Here is a 19,000-nt window from a genome sequence, read left to right on the forward strand (position 1 = left end):
CCCTCGATATATTTCTTTAATCTCCCCCAGACTCAGTTCCCTCATCTGTATAATGGGGATACTGATTCCCACCTCACAAGGTTGTTGTGAGGACTGAAATGACAAAAGACATGGAGCAATGTACCTACCGTAAATATTAACTGTTACAGTAAGTCCCTTACATACAAACCTTCAAGTTGCGAACTTTCAAAGATGCAAATGTGGAGCTTACTAATGAAGACCTGACGGAATTGGAGGCCCAGAGAAAGGACGAAGAGAGACAAGAGGAAGAAGTAACTGAAGAACCGAAGAGATTCACGATGTAGGAAATGGCAAGATTTTCTTTATTTGAGGAGAGGCACTGTTAGGTTTTGAGGCCCAGGACCTGAACGTAGAACGGTACACGAAGGTTGCAGCGGCCGTTCAGAAAGCAATCCGGTGCTACCGTGTCATCTATGATGAGAAAAATAGAGCTACTACCCAGACATCACTGGGTCATTTTTTTCAAGAAGGTAGACGTGTGCCATCAGCGTCAGGCGTGAGTGAACTGGCAGCTTGTCCCCCATCCCCGCCTCCTATTGCTGACGATCCTTCAGCTCTACCATCTCCCACCCCCCTCCCTCCTCCAGTCAGTCACTCTTCTTGCCTGTTCACTCGATGCCAGCCCCTGGATGCCAGCTGTTGTACTGTACTACTGTACTTTTCATGGTACAGTACTATAAGATTAAAAACGTTTTCGTTATCTTTTGTGTTTGTTTTTTTATGTATTATTTGTGTGAAAAGTATTATAAACCTATTACAGTGCAGTGCTATATAGCTGATTGTGTTAGTTGGGTACCTAGGCTGACTTTGGACTGACTTACGAATGTGCTCTCAGAATGGAACTCATTCGTATGTAGGGGACCTACTCTATTATCATCATAGGAACCCTGGCTCTGCCACATAGTACCTGTTTGTGATCTCGGGCAAGTGACTTAACCTCCCCAAGCCTCGGTTTTCTCATCTGGAGAATGGGGTTAATAATAATCTTTACCTCATAGGATTAGTATGAGGACTAGATAGTATTACGTGAAGTGCTCAGCTCAGAATTAATACGTACCCAATAAATATTTGCTCTTATTATTGCTATCACAGTATGACCATGAGTAAGTTATCTAATCAGTCAGAGGCTCACCTGTACAATTGGAATAGTTATATCTGTCTCATAAAGATGGGAGGAACAGATGTAATAATGTACCTAACGGACATGATACACAGTAGATTCTCATGAAGGGAGCTATTTCATTATTTCCCCAAATTAGCCTTCATGCTGGAGAGCCTTCACTGGCTGAGGGCCTTCCGTGGTCAGCTTCATGCCTTCCACTCGCTGCCCAAGTTGAACCACATTCCCCACAGAATTGACAGGTTTCCAGAGTGGATTCTCTTCCAGGTATCACCATGCAATCCAATCCCCACCCGAATGGGGCCTACGTAATTGCTTCGCACACAGACATCCCTCCCAGGGCTCCAGTGGCAGCCTGGCCTGTGAGGCCACTGTATTTGATTTTTGTAGGTCAACAAACAAACATTTGAAATTAAATAAGCCTGTTAGTCATGGCAGGTTCAGGTTGCTGTAATTAGCTTCTGTCTGGCCTGCTGTAGCAGCAGCAGGCCCGTGCTTCTCACTGCCTGTACAGCAAGAATACACAGGTCCCAGAGCTCTGCGGGTGCTGTGGCTGGAAGCACTTGATGCTGATGCTTCAGGACAGATGCTGGCAAACGCCTCTTCCTGGGGCGGCAGTGGTGGTGAGTATGGGGCCTTTAATTTTTCAGGCTGTAGAGGGTCACTGAGCGAGCTATCAGGTGTAGCACTGGGAATACAAAGATGACCTAGACACATTTCTCTGATGGCAGGGAACTGGGATGGCGGTAGTGACAAGGATGGACACACAGAGGCCAGGAAGCAAACAAGGATTACATCTTTCTCACTGGCCCCAGGGCTGAAGCCCCTTCAGGTTCAGGCTGTTCTTTGGGTCTGGCTGGGGAGGTGGGGCTCATCCAGGTGTGCGTAAGGTGTGGTCCTGGGCCAGCTTACCTGTCAATGCCCTAGTGCTCGCCTTGTGTTCCCTCTCCCTGCACGCGCCTAGCTCCTCTCCCTGCTCAGAAACTCTGAACCGTCTGAACCCCAGGTTGACCTTTCTTTCTTTCTATTTTGTGGAAATTTAGCACCTTTTAGACGGAATTATAGTCTCTGCATATCATTACCCTGCAATCTGCCAAACTGGTGATGCATTTTATCATAATGATAGCAATAATATTAATAATGATAAAAACACATTGCTTTGGTAAAGTTCTTTTGATTTTTCAGAGCAAATTGTATTTTTATCTCAGTTCCCCCCCCCAGAAGTTACTACATATACATAATTCATCACCTCCACCAGGCATTTATTGAGTATCAATCGTTTATCAGCTTTGATGCAAAGAAGCATAATATACAGTGCCCACCTACCCACCCTCCACCCTCTAAGGATGGAAAGTAAAAACATGAGCTTTGTAAACTTCCCTACTACTTAGTAGCTCTGTGACCTTTGGCATGTTATATAACCTCAGTTTTCATGCATGTAATATATGAATAATAATAGAACTTCATTCTTAGGATCTTTTTATGCATGAATCCTACATACAATTCTAGTAAATTTCAGCATTAAGTAGACACCCAAAATGTGCTAAAGATTTTATAAGCATGATCTCATACACCTTACTACAGCTTGGCAGGCTAATTATTACTGCTCCCATCTTACAGGTGAGGAAACTGAGGCCTAGAGACTTTGTTAATATCACAAAGTTATTATGTGGAAAAGCTGGGATTCAAACCCAGATCTTGTCTAGATACCCATTCTTTGCGATACAGCCTCACTGGAGCTTATTAGACACTAAACTCAAGAAGTGGCACAGAGACTTCCCTGGTGGTGCAGTGGTTAAGACTCCACGCTCCCAATGCAGGGGGCTTGGGTTCGATCCCTGGTCAGGGAACTAGATCCCACATGCATGCCACAACTAAGAGTTCGCATGCCACAACTAAAAAGCCCGCATGCTGCAACTAAGGAGCCTGCGAGCCAAAACTAAGACCCAGCACAACCAAATAAATAAATAAATATTTTTTAAAAAGTCCTCATAAAAAAAAAAGTTGTACAAATGCTGAAAACTAGAGGATCACAGAGAAGCAGGCCCAAGAGACCAGTACCTAGTTATTTTGAACACGTTCTTGGTTCTGTCGTATTTTACATTTTATGCATGTCTACTTTTAATAAGAAAAAACACCAGTGTACTATTCCTGAATAGTTTGTGTTTATATCAGTGTTTGCATGTAGTTAGACATTTTGCTTTCAGTTAGTGCTAGTGTGAGGTATTTTTATTCAAAGTTTTGCTCAATTATAAGGGGGCATTTTGTTTAAGTGGGAGTATTTCGGTGATAGCAAGGCCAAATATACTCTATGTGACTTTGTGACTCAATTTGGCATCAGTGCCCTCTGGTGGTAATTCTTGGAAATCATTCGCTTCTTACAGAGGCTAAGAACCAAAGAAAAAAATCTTGGATTTACCAAAGATCTTTCTGACATCTCTTGCTAAAATATTAACCAGTCAATCTTGAAATCCCTATTTTTTTATAAAAATATTTTTGTAAAGGTCCAAAACTGTAAGAAAGAGGTGACTCTTTACACAAACATTGGCGGCATTTGCGTTTAATGGTTTTTGGTGGTAAATATTTAAAAATCAACGATTTTGTGTTATATGAATTAATGTCAAAGAAAGTGAATATAGCCTAAAGACTTCTACTTACTGCCTTTTCCACAGAGTCATTTTAGAGGATGTTGTATTGGAATAAACTTTTCATTTAGCTATGTATTTTTCTCTGTAAAATACACTTAGAAAAAAAAGACATCGAAGTCAGATTTCACTTGGGTTTGTTTGGAGTCATTGTTCCAAAGCCCTTGGTTGAAGGGTGGACATTCACTTTCCCTCAGATTCGCAGGAATCTAAGGGCAGAGTTGAAAGTAAATTAATTGTGTGTTTTTGAGGAGAGTCTTATTGAAATGTCCATATTTTCTCTCAGGTTCTCAAATGTGGCCTTTAATTCTGCGGTCCACCGGACATCCTGAATGGTGTTCTTCTAAAAGAGGTTATATGAGCAGGTGCTACGGGCCAGCCGTCGTGTCAGGTGTTTTACATCCTGTTTAATCTTCACAACAATCCTTTGAGGTCTGGATATACCCTCGTTTTCTATAAGAAAGACTCTCAGAGAACTTAAGTAACTTGCTACTCAGCTGTTAAGTGGCAGACCTGGGGTTCAACCTTAAGTCTCTGACCTCTCAGTTTATGGCTTTGCCTTCTTCCTGTGCAGGACTCCAAATGCTGGGTGTGTTCACATGCAGCTCAAACCCCAAACTGCAACTGTATGCCTGGCTGTGTGTTATTTTCCCTCAGGCAAGAGTAGCAGCGAGGCTAATGTGTTTGTGTAAACAGTCTTGGCTGACACGTGGCAATACCACCTCTACAGAGCCATAGGCAACAGAAAGCTCTGCTTTGCCCCTTACCAATAAGTTAAGAGTAAAAAAACCCCAACGACCTGCACTCATGACAGTGAGATTTGCACAAAGCCATACCTGTGCAGCCTGGGGCAGCTCCTTTACATGCAGTAGCCACCTCTAGGCACAAGTTAGAATCCCTGAAATGGACACTGCCCTCAAGCAACACTCACATCTCACCCAGTCCCTCTCCTGGCCCCTGACTTTGCCATTCATTTGCTCATCATGGGCTAACCCTGTCCCTGAGATGTGATACACTTTGTACTTTCTTAATGACGTTAGCTCCCAATGCCTTTCTGCCTCCCTTACTTGGAAAAAGTACTTTGTAAAAATATTTACAATCCTAATCTTCTCACTTGCTGATACACTGTTGGCAGGAGGGTAAATCGACTCTTTGGAGGGCAATTTGGCAGGGGCTATTTTGCAATTTCACTTCCAGGAATAATTTATTCTATATAACCAGTCATGCACATGTTCAAAGATACATTTATAGGGAATATTCATTGCAGCATTGTTCATAAAAACAAAAAACAAACAAAAAAAACCCTACAACTAAAACAAAAACAAAAAAACAAAAAAGGAGCTGCAGCTGCAGATGGCTTGAGAGGTGGGGAATTTTGCCGCTTCTGGTTTCCAGTCACCCCAGCTTCTTGAAAAACTGAGTTGACTATGGGTGTTGGGTGGGGGTGGGTAGGACCGGAATGGCTTAATGAACAAGTGAAGCTGCCACATCACTACCATCAGGACCACTCTTCCTCAAGACAGCCTCATGCCTCACCCTCTCATCTCCTAGTCTGCTCAGAAGTCACCTTCTTAGGGAGGCCTCACCTGACCATCCTGTTTTAAATTGCACTCCAAATTTCCCTTACTTTGCTCTTCCCTGCCCCCCAACAGTGATCACTACAAAATTTACTTAATTTTTTATGTTTATTTCCTACCTCCCTTCAAAGCCTCCTTCTTGCATCCTAGAAGGTAAATTCTATGAGCAAGCACAGTGTTTTTGTCTTTGTCTGTTCATTGAGAAACACCCAGTGCCTAGAACAGTGCCTAACACAAGGAGTATTCTATAAGTATCAGTTGAATGAATGAAATGTCAGTGGTAAGGGACTTGGGATCCTTTGGTCATGGAATGTTGCCCAGATACCCAGAAACCATTTCTGAAGCATTTCCAAAGATTTACTCTGTTTCTCCTCCTTACACTCCCAAATCCCTATGATTTAGATCTTGGCATTCAGCCCAGGAGATATGATCACTGAAAAAAGTTGAGTGAAGCAGTAAAGAGCATGGGTTTGGAGTCACATAGACCCACGTTGGAATCTAAGCCTTTCCCAATACCAGCTGTGTGACTCTGGGGAAATTATCTTCTCTAACACTGAGAATGAAATGTATGTGTGAATGCATGAAGCCTGACATATCGTTGCCATTAATAAGTTGTAGCTCATACCGTCAGCGATGGAGACGGATGAAAGAAATGGAGCAATGAATCTTAAAAAGGTAGTTTCCTGGGCTTCCCTGGTGGCGCAGTGGTTGAGAGTCCGCCTGCCGATGCAGGCGACGCGGGTTCGTGCCCCGGTCCGGGAGAATCCCACATGCCGCGGAGCGGCTGGGCCCGTGAGCCATGGCCGCTGATCCTGCCCGTCCGGAGTCCGCAACGGGAGAGGCCTCAACAGAGAGACGCCCGCGTACCGCAAAAAAAAAAAAAAAAAAAAAGTTTCCCTCTTCATAGTCATTTAAGCTGCCTTCGATGAAACTATCTAGTTAATTTTAAAATATCAAGAGATTTTAGTAGATTCCAGGTTTGTCCTTCAATAAATAAAAAACACTTTTAAGCCCAAATAAGCACAGGGTCTTGGAGTCACGCAATGTCTTTGAGCCTCGGATCTCCCTCCCAGGAAGGTGGGTAGAAACCACAGGGGCATCTCACGCCTGGGAAGCAGCACGAGGAACCAGGCAGGGGATTCGCACAGATCTAACATCTGGAGCCAGGTTACTAGTGCGGGTGGTGAAGAACAAAATGCAAAACCTGTGGGTTCAGCTGAGGCGACCAAGGCAGAAAGAGTCTGAGAAAGCGGGTGACAAGCGAGCCAGAACAAAAGCCCAGGCAGGTGGCTGTGGTAGCTTTTTATGTAGAGCCCATGACCCCAGGCAGAGACAGGAGATGGGAGACGGGAGCTTAGGGCTACCGGGGGCGACCTTCCAGTACTAACCGCACGTCCTCAACAGCCCAGACTGGGGCTCCGGGGTTGCCTCCCCCTCCTCCTGATTCGATGTCCGCTCCATTGCTTGGCTTCTTCCCTATCCTTCTTCCCCCCTCTCCCTTACTGCTTTCTTCTGGGAGCATTTCCTTTAAAAAGCACTTGCACCTGAATCATCAACTCAGAGTCTGCTTCTGGGAGAACTCAACCCAAGACAGAAGGCTTTTCACTCCAGTTTTCAACAACTCAGGAAAGGATTCTGATTGGCCAGCTAAGGTCATAGGCCCGCCCCAGGCCTTCGATTGGCAGCTCCTCCTTCACTCCGGCTCCTTCCGCGACAGCCCTGTGATCTGATCCAGAAGGCCCCCATAGATCGAGGCCCTTACGTGACAAGCATTGAAGCAGGCACTAAGGCTGCAAACCGTCCCCATTCTCCTAGGTTTACAGTCAAGCGGGAGAGAACCACTAGTCAAAGCGTTTCACAATCACACGTTTACAAGCTGCGGACAGTGTTAGGAAGGAAAAGCAGCGGGAGCAGTAAGTGGGAGGGGCGCGGTAGAGGAAGTGCCCTGCCCGCTGGCTGCCGGGTGGAGAGTGGGTAGTAAAGAGGGGAAGGAGTGGAAGCCGTGGCAGGGGAGCAGGTGAGGGGTGATGGTGGCTTGATTAGAGTGGTGGCCCTGGAGTTGGGGCGAAGTGGAAAAAAACTCAGGAACCCTCTAAGGATCTAACTTATTGCCATGGAACATGGATCTCATCCTCACCAAGCCCCTGTCATTGCCCTAAGGTGAATGAAAAAACAAAACAAAACAAAAGCTACATTGCACTTGGCTAACTTTCAGAAACTTTAGGAGAAGCAAAAGAAAACTGAGTAGTACCTTCTAGTCTAAAGAGTCATCTTATTTGATTACACCCCGCCTCCCCCCCTCCCTTATTTTAAACAAATGCATCCATCTCCTGTTTGGAACTTTTAATGGAGAAGAATTTTTTGGCTTTTGAAAAATATTGCCTAAATAAATGTCACACCTTGGCATTTTCCCATATTTTCATTTCATTTCATTGTCTTCCTTTGGGGTGGGAGTGGGGAGGGTCTCTAAAGGATAATCTGACCTGTGAATCTGATCTCTGTTCCTGACTCTGTAGGTGACAGAAGCTGTTTTCACTTGTATTTTTCATGAAATTACTCACATATGAGGAAAAAATAGCTCAGAAATATAAGCCCACAAGGTAGTGTGGAGGGATGGTGACTACTGGTGGAGACACAGTCACTTGGGGTGACGAAATCACTACCCCACAGCGTATTTGGGGCTGCCAAGCCCTCCTCCATCCATGCAGGCCCAGAGTGAAAGTGTAGGAGTCGCCTGGGGTACGGGAGGGGACGGGAAGGCAGAGGCCCTGCTCCTCTGCTGCCACCCTTGGGGCAAACCCAGGGATGGGTTTGTCTGGAAATGTAAGCACATTGAACCAGCCTTGTTTCCAAGCAGTAGAAGGAACTAGAGCATTGGGGGAACTCCTAAGTAACTAGCCCACTAGAGCAGGAAGAGGACTCTGGGGCTTCAAGAATCCAACTGGCTGGTGCACAGTTTTTCTATTTTGCCAGTTTATTCTTCCATATAGTGCGTCACTAAGCTTATTAACAAATATTCACAAATGACCTTGCTTAGAATACAAAGGGGTGTCCTTGTTGTCTTGTGTATTGTGTGTGTGTGTTGTCTATTTTAAGTCTTCAGAACCCATCAGGAACTCAAGCTCCTTGGAAGTTCTCATTTTCTTTCCAGACATGCCTCTATTCCCCAGTACCCAGTTCCTTTAACCTCTACTCTTTTTGTTTTTTGTTTTCTTTTAAAGTCATCTCTCTCCTCTCCCTTGACTCCCATTCCACCTGTATTGTTCTTTTTTCGTCTATTATGCTGTGTACTTGCCCTTCTTCCTTCTCCTTTCCCATTCTGTGCTCACCTGCTACATCTCATGAACTCAGAGATTATCCTCTAAATACCATGGGCATCACCACCTGTTTAGTGGCAAGTGTTACTCCCACCCTGGCTTGGAAGATGACATTTTCCAGAGTATTCCCCATAGAGGCTGACAGGTCTGACCCAGATAATTCTACCAGTTAAAAGAACCCTGGCCCAGGACCCATGGGTCTCACCAGTCATTATCCTGTATTGGAAAGCAAAACTGATTTGACAGCTTCATTAGATTACAATCAGCTCAAATCTTCCCTTCTGCCTTCTCAGAGCATAACATCTGTCCTCAGGAGTGGCAGAAGGGAGAAAACCACTTCTCCTCCCCAGCTTTCTGTACTTCTTCGAGGCTCTTGGCTCAAATTAAATATTTACTCTGTTAGAGCAGAGAATGGCTCATTGGCCACCATGTCAATCACCTGAAGTGGGTTTCTAATTTGTTTTGGAAGCTGGTTGAGGGGCTCCAGGAGAGCATCTACCATCTTAAGAGTACAGCTCCAGGGTACAGCTTGTATAGGCCAATGCATGCTGGGTCAAGGAGCTTGGACCACATTCTATAACAATAGTAATAATAGCTGTCACTTACTGGATGCTTATTAAATACCAGACCCTGTTCTATATGAATTCATTTACCCCTCACATTAATCCTATGGAATACAATATGTGCTATATTATCCCTATTTCAGGAGGAGGACACTGAAGCAGAGAGAGGCTGAGTAACTTGCCCAAAGTAGCAGAGTTAATAAGTGGCAGAGCCAGGGTTGGAGCCCAGATAGATCAGCTCCAGAATCCATGCTCTTAATATTTTCCTGTACCACAGTCTGTAGGCAATAGGAAGATACAGAGGGTTGGTAAGTAAGCGTGACATGAAGATAGTGATGCTCAGGAAGAGACATTTGGATGCGGAGAGATAGAGTGATTGATGGATGAATGAAGGAATCCAGTAAGATCCTCTGATAATGAATCCTGGTACGCAAATTAACGTCTGAATTAGAGTGGTAGCAGTGAATATGGAAAGCTATAGATGTGAGAGATGGTGTGAAAGACTTAAGACACAGAGGGAAGAGCATGACCTGAAATGTTCGGTCCTGTGAGAATGGTGAGGCCATGGTCTGAAGTAGAGGTGGCAGGGAGGGCCTTTGACTCACGTGTGGCCCTGAGATATTGGGTTGATAAGGTTGTTTCCAAGATGCAGAGATGAAGCTTCCTCCCACCTCCCCATACTCTATCCCCAAAAGGAGGGATGCTGCTGTGGATTAGTTATACTCAAGGGGTCCAGCTTGCTAGAGGGTGGGGCTCTCGCTGGGAGAAGCAAAGGAATGATAAACAGAACCATCCTGCATCCCTTGTCTTCCCTAGGATGATGGAAAGTCAGGTACCAGGGACCTCTGGGCCTGGGCATGACCCCAAACCCCTTGGAAATCCTTGTGGGTGGGACCAGGGAAAAGAAGCATGGAGGGCTAGTTCAGGGGAAGGTCATGGTAATTATGAGAGTCAAGAACATGGTGAGGGCTAGAGAGAAATGAGCCAAATAACAGGCTATTCAGCCTGCCCTTGTTCTAGGTCTGGCACTAAGGGGCCAAAAAAAAAGGTGGGGGGGTGGTCTTCAAAGCTCAGCTCCACAGGGCAGGGCTAGGCGATTGGGGCAAAACTCCAGGCTGTATTGAAGACTATGCATTTGCCCTTGAGCTGTGTCCTCGTTGTAATCCAGAGAAGAGTCAAGAGGGAAGAAGGAGGGGAGAAGTGGGATACAGAAATCTGTCAGTAGAATCATCAAAATAAGGGAGAGAAAGCATAGAAACAGGGAAGTGGAGTCAAGGTCAGAATTATGCAGGAGCTGAGGAATGCACCAGATTGGACCTCTCAAATTTTTGATCTTGGGACCCTTTTACACTCTTGAAAATTATTGAGAATATCAAAGAGCTTTTATTTATGTTGCTTATATCCATTGATATTTATCATCTTAAATATTAAATGGAGAAATTTCCAAAATATTTATTAATTCATTTAAAAATAACGATAAGCTCATTACCTGTTAACATAATGTATTTATGAAAAATAACTATATTTTCCAAAAATAAAAAACTTAGCAAGAAGAGTATCATTGTTTTACATTTCTGCAAATCTCCTTAAAGTCTGGCTTATTAGAAGACCACTAGATTCTCATATTCCTTTCTGCATTCAACCTGTTTCTATATCATATCTTATGAAACCTCTGTACACCAGTAAGAGAATAGAGAGTTCAAAAGGCAAAAAAAAAAAAAAAGTCCAGAGAAGAAGTCATGATGGGGTGGGATATAAGGATTCAGAATCAGCCTTTATCAACCATGATAAAGATGTTTCTTTTGTCTAATCAGACTTAAAGTCCCCTACAGGTTCTTTAATGTCTAACCTGTCTATGTCTTCCCATTTTGATAAGATACTTAGTGGTGATAAATATCCTTGAAATATTTGGTGCAAAGAGCTAAAAGGAGATATTAAATTAAGACACCGCCTCCCACCCTCCAGAGTATCGTGGTACCTTATAAAATGATGCTATTTGAAGCTCTGATTTAAAAAATCTTAATAAACACATGAACACTGAGGACTATGTGAATGTTAATAATTTGGAAATGTAGATGGAGGTATTGGTATTCCTGAATAGCACATGTTCACACTTCATCATTTTAATTAACGAAGTTCTTTTTCTTGTAATTTCAGCAGGAAATATCCCAGAGAACAAGATTTGGATTTATGTGAATAGGATTTATTTCATCACTGATTCCAAATTGTGTTTTCTAGCATGAAAACAGATGGCAGAGACTTTATTTGTGGTCAAAGGCATTATGTGTGAGAGTAAACCTTTCTTCGACAGGCAGATTTGAATAAATTCAGGAAGTGATTTAGGACATGATATGTCTCCTAGAACCTGATCCATGGCAGGTGCTTCTGTTAACAAAACTTATACACTCAAGTCCAGTGAAACAGAGGAGCTAATTTTCATTCTGGCAAATCATGATTTTTTTTTTTGGCCATTAACTACATACCTGGAGATTAGGATTGTCTTGGAAAACTCAGTCTGTGAGTCAGAGTTTGCATGTTTCTTATATCATAGCTGAAGAATGTCTTCTGATCTGGTTCCAAGACCTCAGTGTGTTTGAAGGAAATTATTTGGGGAGATAACCAAATCCTGGTTTGTTGTTAACCTTAGTCTATAAATTGTAATTTGATATCTCCAACAATGCAGAGTTTAAATGAGATATTGTCCTGAAGGTGGTAGTGTTATTATTACAACACATGGCTTTGATATAAAGCCAAATTACTCCTACATTCCCAGTGAAAATTAGGTTATTAGGTTAACTCTTCCCTGCTTCCAAGGTATTCTTGGATAACTATGGTTTTGGAACCAAAATTGGATTCCAATTTCGACTGAGGGCCATACACAGATGTGGGAGATAGCTGAAATACATATGTTTTTTAGAGTGACTTACTTGTCATGGTCTACTCTTGGGTCAATTTCATCCTCAGCTCATAGGTGAACTTCTTGGATTGTAATTCTTTGCTTTTTCTTCTCTTCTTGGTTTCTTTTCACTACCACCAATACATAGAATGGTGCATAGTATGAAAGAGTTATTAGGTGACACAGTGTCGGAACTGGGCTGAGAGCTCTGAGCTGGACAAGGCAGAGGTGACATGCACCAATGAAATTTTTGCTTGGCACTTAGGACTATGCAGGTCTCCATGCATAGGGGATCTTAAACTTTAGTGTGACGAGAACCTCCTTGTTGACTGTTACCTTGTAAAAAACAAAAAACTCAAATTCTGGTACATTAAGTCTGGGATGGAGCCCAGGAAGCTATATTCTGAACAATTATTCTAGGAAATTCTGATGCTGCTGGTTGAAGGACCACAGTTTGAGAGACACTGCATAGAGAGTCCTAATTCCATGGCATCCAAGTGCTCAAGAAAATCGATGATGGTTATTAAAGTGCCTACTTTTCTTGTGTAGAAATAATGTTGTTGTATCTCATTAATATCTCATTAAGTACAAAGAAATGAATGTGGCATTGCTGACTCTAGGGGGTTTAGTGCTTCTGATTCCTTCTTCACCAAGGGTGGGAGACGCAAGGCGAGAGCAGATATTCCCAGAGATGTGACAGGGTCACCGTGGCCAAAGAAGCAGTGTGAGGATATAGACCCGAGTTTTCAATACACTGACTTCAATCACTTTTTTTGGGTTGACTTGGAAATCAATAAGAAACAACCAGAATCAGCCAATTAGTAAATAAACACAAGGTCAGGAAAAGCACAGAGGATGACATAAAGCAGTGGGGAGCTAGTTAATCCTGTAGAAACGATATAAAGGGTGACAGCTCAAAGGCCTGTGAGTTATAAGGCTCCAGAAACTACGTGAGAGGTGGTGGGAGTTTCTCAACCTCAGAATCCTACTGTGTGGCTTTAATAAATGTCTTTATTTAGATCCTTATTATTCTGGGGGCTCACGTGTAGAAGGTCCAAGTGGGCACATGTGGATGACACAGAAATGGGTTAGGGGGCCCACAGTGGTTTACCTTCAGCAGGTGCTTGGAGGAAAATGGAGCTTTGGCTCTGACAGCTTCTAGGTAACTTGGCAAATGTTTCTTGTGTACCTACTGTGTGCTTGGCATTGAGCCCCGGGCCATGCTAGACCTGACTCATGTTCTGTGTTCATTACCAGCCAGAGAGCTCTCTTGCATTTCTAAAGCCCGGCTGAGGCTGGGGTTCAATCCCTGGGTGTAGCACACAGACGTGAGCAGCTTTCTAGAAATCTGAGCTTTCACTGTTGCTTAAAGGGCCACCTCCATCCCTCAACCTGGAGAGATTAAAATGCCAACCAGTTGCTGCGGATCACTGATTTCTAGTTCCAAACCTGAAAACAAGAATTAAGGAAGAGCACTGATACACTTGAGAGAAAGGCACCTAACCCCATGCATAAAATAGTGTGTGGGAGAAAGCATCAGGTAAATGGGCAAGCTATGGATTTGGGGAGCCCTGGACTTGAACTCGAATCCTGATTCTGTCACTTCCTGCTCTCTTTGAGCCACAGTTGTCTCATCTCTAAATGAGGGATGAGTCTACCTACCTCATTAGACTTATGTAACGGTTAGTAATATACAAATATGTATAGTACATAATAGGAACTTCAGAAGTATAAAATCCTGCCCCTGCTCCTTTTCCTCATATTCCTCCTTTCCTCATATTTCCTCATATCCCTCATATGGGCCTTCATGAAATAATCTCAGTTTTAGCAAAACCTCAAATCAAGCAGATCATGTATTTTGGTTTGAACTGTCCTGAGATGAGTGTGCTTAGGGGAGGAGCCCTGTGTCAGAGTTCTTTGCCAACTAAGCATAAAATATTTGAATTCCAGAATCAGAAATCATCTTTCTCAGAGCTTGTCATAGCCAGGATTCATTCCAGAAAGTAGAGCCAGAGACAAGGGCTCGTATGCAGGTAGTTTGGGGAGTGACCTCAGGGAATGGGACTAGGGGACTGGAAAGAGGGGGAAGAGAGAAAGAAGGGTAGACAATTCATACGAAGTTCACAGTCAAGTTTGGTCCCAGCTGTGGGAAACTGGGGCCTGATCTTCCTGGGACCACCTGAGAGCCGTGAGGAAAGCATCTCAGAATTGTGCACTCAGGGGACACAAGTGGGGCCCACAAGCTCCCATTCCTAACCGGCCGAGGATCTGCCCCAGATGTTAACTCCCTCACACTGTCAGGTTTGCACAAGTGCTGAGTTGTTCTTGTAGGTGTCCTAGGCCAGGTGTCTGAGAAGCCCGGGCAAGCACCTAGCAGGAGTCAGATGTGCTCAGGAAAATGGGAGTAAAAAGCTCCAGAGTATGTGAAGTGAACATTACCAGGCCCCATGCTGGGATCAAAGGAAATGCCAGCCAACAGGAAAAGGAGCAAGTCTGTTTCTTCCCTCAAACCTCAGATATTTTTACTGTTTATGAAAGTAGCCACTGGAATATTCTTCAGTGACCTCCCTGTGGCATTTGTAGCCTCACTGGTCTCTTGGTTTCCTGAACTCTAATTGCATGGACAGAGTCAGTAACTTAGCACTTGATGATATATTCTCTTCCTTGTCCTCCAATTTCTTTGTATCTTTGAATTGTGTCCCTCTTCCCCTCAGTCTCCTTGGGAAGCTTGGGATGGAGTCTTCTAATTCTTTTTTATCCAATCAGCACCTAACTGTGCTCATTAAAAACCCGAAAAAAAAAAAAAAGAAAAAAAAAACCCACAAAAAACCGTTGACTTGAATTCATTTGACAGATGATAAATCCTTTCTCTAGAAGCACAGTTATCCTTTCAGGGGCCTGTGGAGTCTATTTCCTAACTATACTGTGACCCTCGCCAATTAATGGGTCTGGAAAGCAACATCTTTAATGAGGGGCAGGGAGCTGGGAGCACGATGCTAGTGCCTTGGGGTGTTGTAAGGTTTTCATAAGCAATTCATTTTGCACTCCTTGTATTTGGTTTCATTCCAATTGTTTCACAGCCAGTGGCACTCAGAAGGGACATCTATTTTGACTAGACATCAAGCCTCTTGTTGAAGCTTTCTGTATGTAACAAAACACAAATGCACTGGTTCTTTCTCTGCCTGTCCTTTTCCCTCTGCTTCAGCCCTTCCCAACTGTAGATACCCAGTAGATATGAACAGTGACTAGGACTTGGGGTGGGTCAGCAGGGAACTAGTATTTGCTGGATTCTTTTAGATAGCAAAAAGGGAACATATCCAAGTTACCTTTAATATTATATTTCTTAGTGTGAACTTGGAACCACTTATATGAGAATTATGGATAGCTGCCATGTTTAGCTGGGCAAGTTGTGCACTGCACAACTCTCAGGAGGCACACACATCATAGTCAATATGAATGTGTCCCCAGAGGAGTGCAAGGAATAACTCGTGTGGCCACAAATAGCGGCCCTATCTGAGGCCTTACTCCAGTCCTGCTGAATCAGAATCTCTGAGGAGAGGGCCCAGATTCTACATTTTAACACATTTCACAGGCTCTTATTAACACTAAAGTTTGAAAATCACTGCTTAGGAGGTAGGTTTTTTTTTTTTTTTTTTTTTTTTTGCGGTACGCGGGCCTCTCACTGTTGTGGTCTGTCCCGTTGTGGAGCACAGGCTCCGGACGCGCAGGCTCAGTGGCCATGGCTCACGGGCCCAGCCGCTCCGCGGCATGTGGGATCTTCCCGGACCGGGGCACGAACCCATGTCCCCTGCATCGGCAGGCGGACTCTCAACCACTGCGCTACCAGGGAGGCCCAGGAGGTAGGTTTTAAGACAAGCATACACCAAAAGGCAAAAAATGTGGGAAATTATCTCAGCACATATGCCATCCCTAGATCTTCTGCTTCCCAGGCTTCAATGTTCAGCTGGCTTCATGGATAACTTAGTGAATCATTGCCATTCAGAATATGATCACCTCATCAGTGATCTGGTCATCTCTTCAACTGCTTCCAAATAGACCCCTATTGCTTTCTTTCCTGTGTGCTTTTATATCCCAAGTTTCGGAGAGAGAAGTTCTGATCAGGTGGGATTGTCACCACCCAATATGGAGTGCTCCATGTAGGGAGCATCTCAGGTCAAGTCATCTCCTGGGCAACAGGTCTTACTCATGTGCATCTTACATAACACATGTATTGCCTTTGGCCCGGGCACTCATTTTTGACTCGGTAACCATTAGCTATAGTATCTCTCTTTTTTTTGGTCAGGCCACGTGGCTTGTGGGATCTTAGTTCCCCGACCAGGGATGAACCCGAGCCCTCGACAGGGAAAGCGTGGAATCCTAACCACTGGACCTCCAGGGAATTCCCTAGCTGTGGTACCTTCATGCAGAAAGAACTGCTCATGACAACTTTCCTCTGAAGGGGGATGTAGGTATGGCCAGAATCCAGTGCTCCATTGTTTGTTAGGACAGGAAGGGGATACACTTATTTAATACACTATTCACATGCCATGTCCCATAACGATAAGAGCTAATATGCATTGAGTACGACCTTAGGCCAGACATTTTTTCTAAGCACTTGATTAACATTCATAATTGAACCTTCAAAAACAACTTTTTCTGGTAAATGCTATTATTATCCTTATGGATTAAAAAATTGAAGCATAGAACTTCCTCAGCAGTTTTTATATCGTGGAGCTACAATGGAATTGACACAATTTAGCTCTGAAGTCATTTCTCTTTATGACTATTTGGGGGTCATGACAAAGGATCCCTCTGTGTGTGTGTGTGTGTGTGTGCGTGTGCGTGCTTGGGGTGAGACAGTTTTAAGAGAGAGAATGAATGCAAGGCACAAATTAGGTCAGGAAAGCAAGAATGTGCAGAAACCTCCACTGGTGCGTGTTAGGGGAAGTACTTGAAAGACATGACAGACAGATGTAACAAAGCAAAAAGACACAGCTGGGCTTGCCTTGAGAGCCAGAAATGATTCTGGCCCAAGACGCTGAGGGGTTTCTCTTACTCACTTCTTCCCTTTTTAAGAATAAAAAGGAGTAGAAATGGCGTCTAAATGTCCATGATTCCTTTTAAAAATAATAGCATATTAAATACTTCCTTTGGAGCCATAAACCTCCATCCTAGCCAATAGCCCCTGGGTCCTGATGCTACTTGATAGACAAGATTCGAGAATTTTGGTTTAGACAGGAAAGTTTGGATTTGAGTGTATTTAAGGAGAGAAAGTGGAGGGTGGTTATATGTACATTGCCCAGGAACATGAAGTTGGCAGTAGGAATGTGGAGATGGGAGACTCCTCCACCATGAAGAAGTCTCTTAAGGTCCAAGCCAGAGCAGCTACTAAGCAATAATTTAGTTTCCACTAAAGACTGAGGCAATTATTCCAGTGATTTAGGAGGAAGGGGAGCTATTGAATTACTAGAATAATTATCTCCATTTCCTTTCTTTTTTGTTCACAGAGAGAGATCTGGTCTGCTCTTGTCAATGTGTGCCACCTTGCTGGGTGAGGGCAGCCTCCTAAATCCTTCACTTTTTAGTAAAACACAGTAATCATTGAAATATCATCTTCTTGGGGCTTCATGGGCCTTGACGAGGTCTCCTGGGTGCTTCAGAGACAAAACCTTTCTACATTTCATTAGTTACGTTTCTCTTCCAATCAGTAGCTTAGGAAGTAACAGGGGATACTTGACTTGAGAAGAAAATGGCTATTTAGTATCTCATATCATTTCCGAGTCACAGTGGGGTTCTTGTAGGTCAGGAGTGATTTTGCAAAGTTCTGACTGAAGGCAGGGGAAGGACGAGATGATCCTTGCTCTCCCAAATTCTGAGCAGGCTGGAGGGCTGTGCGAGGTGTGGGTTCTGGCCAGTACTTGGCACACTGTGTGACATGGGGATTTATACATCCAAACCAATAGGTCTTGGGACTGAGAGCAGTATTTGAAGGACGGTCAGTTGTTCCTCTGAGAAACACTCACAAAGATGTTCTCTGTTTCAGGCACAATGATTACTCCAGAGACTTGAGGAGTTTCAAGACAACTGAATGCAAGATAAGAAAGGAGATAGCTTGGAGGAGATAGACTGCTTATCCCTACTGGGACTCTTCTGGAAGGCACATTATTGACTTCAAGGCAAGAGGCTATGAAAGTCTGCCTTTCCTTAAGACAGTAAGCTCTCTGTTTTCTGAAGTGAATGGAAAAAAAGGGGCGTTTTGGTTCCCTATATCAGTTTCCAGAAATGAGTGTATTGTACAATGTACTTGAATCTACAATGCTACCGAATATAACTTATTGTTACTCAGATGATTCAGAAGACCCTCTGGGATCTCTTTAAGATAAACAGCAAATATTTTGTGCTGCAGCTGTATGGACAAGCCATTTCCCAGTGACTTCTAGCAATGAGTCAGAAAAATAAAAATAAATGCCTTTCTGTATTGTCACATATTCTAAGCCAATCATTCAATCAATTGGAATTTATAGTTTACCTCTTAACTGTCAAGGATTATACAGGTATGTGGGGAATATAAAGGAATGTCAGTGGAGGACTCATTGGTTGCAAATAGAGTTACATCTACATAGGTTCTTTGTCGGAGCTTAAGACTAGAACTCAGTATTGGGGTTTTGTGACGGGTTTGGTAGATCTGCCCCCAGTGTCCACCCCACCTGCCTTCTGCCACTTCCTGCACTGTAGTGGCTGGAGAGCCAAACACCCCATTTCCCAGACTCCCCTGACCTCAGGATGTGCTCTGGATGTGATTTAAGTCCAGCCATTACTTTGCACCAGTGTAAGGTTTGGAAGGCAGAAATGAGCAGAGGC

The 19,000-nt window shown here is 43.7% G+C and overlaps 1 long non-coding RNA gene across 2 annotated transcripts; it reads left to right on the forward strand.

Annotated features, from left to right (window-relative positions):
• Positions 1-845: 845 nt before the first annotated feature.
• Positions 846-18,623, forward strand: LOC117199982 (uncharacterized). 2 transcript variants are annotated; one of them, XR_004481348.1, is made up of 3 exons: positions 846-1,764; positions 4,073-4,218; positions 18,183-18,623. It is a non-coding gene; the product is annotated as an uncharacterized LOC117199982 (long non-coding RNA). The 2 variants fall into 2 exon arrangements; XR_007476331.1 differs by lacking the exon at positions 846-1,764 and having other exon boundaries at positions 3,252-4,218.
• The last annotated feature ends 377 nt before the right edge of the window (positions 18,624-19,000 follow it).

This window comes from Orcinus orca, chromosome 3, assembly GCF_937001465.1.
Source record: "Orcinus orca chromosome 3, mOrcOrc1.1, whole genome shotgun sequence".
Taxonomy (NCBI): Eukaryota; Metazoa; Chordata; class Mammalia; order Artiodactyla; family Delphinidae; genus Orcinus; species Orcinus orca.